The sequence below is a fragment of the Vicugna pacos genome, chromosome 12 (genome assembly GCF_048564905.1).
Source record: "Vicugna pacos chromosome 12, VicPac4, whole genome shotgun sequence".
NCBI lineage: Eukaryota > Metazoa > Chordata > Mammalia > Artiodactyla > Camelidae > Vicugna > Vicugna pacos.
The window spans coordinates 38,626,957-38,630,515 of record NC_132998.1 but is presented as its reverse complement, the minus strand read 5'-3'; the positions used below and the strand labels follow the sequence as shown (position 1 = coordinate 38,630,515).

Below are 3,559 nucleotides of genomic sequence, written 5' to 3'. Positions count from 1 at the left end.
CATGAAAGCTACTATAGTAGCCTCTCAATTCTTCTCTAGTTTTAAGGCCCAACATGTCATCTCCTCAGCTACAGGGTAATCTAACTGAAATGCAAAGCTTATAAAATCACTCCCCTGATTAAGTCAGTTAGAGACTTCCCATCATCTAAAGAGTAAAAAAAAATCTAACATCTTAAAAGGTAAAATCAAGTCCCTTTGAATTTGATCTTAGCTCTCTGTACACCTTTAGCTCCTTGATTTTCTTATATTTCTGACTCCTAACTTCTGGTGCTCCCAAAATTTCATCCTTGATTTACTGTTTTTCTTAGTCAACCATTCTCCTAAGTGACTGTATCGACTTTGAAGAGTTTTACCTTTTTGGTAATCACTTCATTGTTACCTCAAATTCACCATGTCAAAACTGAAATGATCCTTTTGCATCTAAATATGTTCATTTTGGTTCATTTTTTTCACTTATGTAAGTTATGTAAGGTAAATCACTTTTATAACAAACACACGTCTAATTAAATACAATAAAGTTCAATACAAGTCAATAGTGAGGCTTTGCTTCTTAGAGTCATTCATGTTTGCAGTCTCCTTCTGTCAAGTGCTGTTGCCTCCCCTGGGGTCTTGGAATGCTTCTCAGAAACCTATACATCCAAAGGAGTAAGAGAAGTAAATGCAACATTGCAAAAGGTTTTGATGAACCAGGACCAGAAGTAGCAAACAGCATTTCTAACTATATTCCACTGGTCAGTAAAAAGTCATAAGGCCACTTTAACTGCAGTGAAGCCTAGAAAATGTAGTCTGTCTATAAGCCTAGGAGGAGAAGTAAATGGGTATGCTGAACACACAGCATCTTCTCTGCCATAGTGGCTACCTGCCAAAATTGTTTTTTTTTTTCTCCTTTACTTCTTAAAGAAATTTCAAATTTTTACTGCCTCTATCTTTAAACCACTAAACCCATTCTCATGGGTCAGACCTCATCATTTCTCAGAGGAACCACTGCACTAGCCTCCAAACTGCTTTCTCGTTTAACCCCTCTTATCTGTCATCTACATAGCTGCAAGAATAATGAAAGTAAAATGAAAATTTTATCTTTTATACTCCCCTGATTTAATCCCTTCAGCGACCTTCTATTATGTGCAGGATGGAAATATCATAGAATGGAAAAATAAGGTCTTCCTCACTTGAAATCTGCCTGTTTCACCAGCTTCAACTCTGGCTACTCATTTATTTTTACTTTATGCTGAGACAAGACAAACACTTCCAGTACCCTGAACACTCCACTCAGTATCTTTGTTCATTCTGTCTCCTAATCTGGAGTAACTTTCATATCCCTAATCCGTAACCTCTCAGGATGAATTAGCTGCCTCTTATCAAAATGTGCATAATCTCTGGTACCTTTATCAATCAGTGATTTACTTAGTTATACACAACCATCTGTGCAAGTGCCTAAATAATTCATTAATCTATGAAATCCTTGAGAACAGGGGCTGTGCCTTACTCTTCATTCTCCAGCTCTAGCAGATACTTGGCTAACAGTAATTATCTATAAACATGTTTCAGATGAGTAAATTGCTCCTAAGCAGAGACTTACCTTGAAACTCAGTTCCTTTTCCTGTGTCCCTTGAACCCAATATATCTTGCCATTCACTTCCATAAAACTAGTTCCAGACCTTCCCTAGTCTACTGACTGGAGGTTGATTTTGTATGGCTGGAAAATAAGATAATAATGATCACTCTATTAAATGTCTCACTCGTGTACCCTGCTCAGATGATTGGATATCCTGGCACCATAAGCTTCGTACGATACTTGGGTGCTATGTTATAAGGTCAGGGATGCCATCTAAGCTTTCTGGAATTGTCTCTCAAGCCAAATCAGTTTCTTGTAGCCCATAATTATCTTGTACAATAGATTCCTGCCTGTAACTCCAGCTAATACTCTGTGCTCATTCAAGTAGCCAATAATATTGGTCTCACAACCAAAGCTGTTTCATATTGTAAAAATACACATTTAAAAGATGTAAATTTTTACCACATAGTGGAATCAAGAGTGTAACCATGATAATACTACAAAACAATACAGAGCAATTCAAGTGGAGCAACAGAAGAATGCAGGCAGCAATCTAATTGGAATTTCCTTTTCTTCTCTGAATTCCAGAATCATTGGCACCAATTGTGAATTGTGTTTCACAAAGAAGCCAAAATTGAATGGGAAGTGTTCTCTACTCAATCTTCCTCCATTAAATTTTGGGCTTATTTTAAAAGGTAGAGAGCCAAGGCTGCTTCATCCAATATGTTGATTGACAGCTTTCAAATTATGATTCAGGACCAAGTACATTAGTAGTACTGTGCCTCACAAAGAGTACATCAATTTTCATTAATTAATGCTGTTGAATTAAGTTGAATTATTGGGAAATCAAAACACAAGTGCATGGCTTAAAATGCCCAGATGTTTAATTAAATACTATTTAGAGGTTAAGTATTTAGAATTCTTGAGTTTGAAGTAAAATTGATACTTTTTTTTCTGATATGTAAAGAGAAGATAGAAATCATTAAAATAACTAAATTTAGGAATATTTGGGAAGACTATTATATACTTGGTGGTTTACTTTTAAAGGGACATTTACATAGTTCATTTGAAGGTTTTTTTTCCCCCAATAGACAACAAAACAAAAGAACTTATATATATAAATATATATTGCATATATGATACTATATAGATATTTGATAGATATTAATTTATATGTCTTTGAAAACTTGAAAAAATAAATTTTCTTAATCCTAATTGATAATTCAAGAACAGATATAAAGATTATACTTTCTTTTTCAAATTATGAATATAATAATTCAATATTTGATAAGATATATATAAATAAGTCTATATTGGGAAACATATAGCATGTGCTTCATAACAAAAGCCAACAAATCCATTGGCCAGGCTATAAGTTATGCTTTGATCAATTCTCCTACAGATTCTAATGTTGGCCATTCATCTTCTGTCAATTGTCTTTATATATACCATCTCTTCTGGGATTTATAAACAGATCGTTTAAAACAAATCACCCAAAACTCATTAATTTTGTCTTGTACATTATACATTACCAAAGATAATCATTCTTGAATTAACTCAGAAAACTAGAATATAAGAAGAAGCATACGATTTGATTCTACAGGAAAAGATTTTAATGATAACTCCTTGCATTAGGAAATAATTTGTCAATGTCTATGTTTTTAAATTTCAAATTTCCGTAAGAGTTCAGAAACTGTTCCATCATGTCTATTTTTGTACCTTCTTAATACATACACATAAACACACACACACCCCCTCCAACAAATGCCCCAAATTGTTCAAGGTAGTAGGTCAGAACTCAGAAAATATATAGTTATGCAAATTGCAAATAGTTTTAAGACTGCCTAACACAAGATCATTTTATCCATGCAATAGCTAAACAGGAATTGGTTGAGAGGCATAGAGCCACTTTGAGCTTTGAGGGTTCTTAGGAAGCAGAAAGAAGGTGGAAGTAATGTTCAACCTCCAGAGAGTTTATCTTGAAGAGGATGGAAAGAGGATTGG

The 3,559-nt window shown here is 34.2% G+C and overlaps 1 long non-coding RNA gene across 1 annotated transcript; it reads right to left on the bottom strand.

Annotated features, from left to right (window-relative positions):
• Window positions 1-462: 462 nt before the first annotated feature.
• Window positions 463-2,089, bottom strand: LOC140700469 (uncharacterized). The gene is made up of 3 exons (XR_012078867.1): window positions 2,018-2,089; window positions 1,580-1,696; window positions 463-629 (listed from the first exon to the last, which is right to left on the bottom strand). It is a non-coding gene; the product is annotated as an uncharacterized lncRNA (long non-coding RNA).
• Window positions 2,090-3,559: the final 1,470 nt, after the last annotated feature.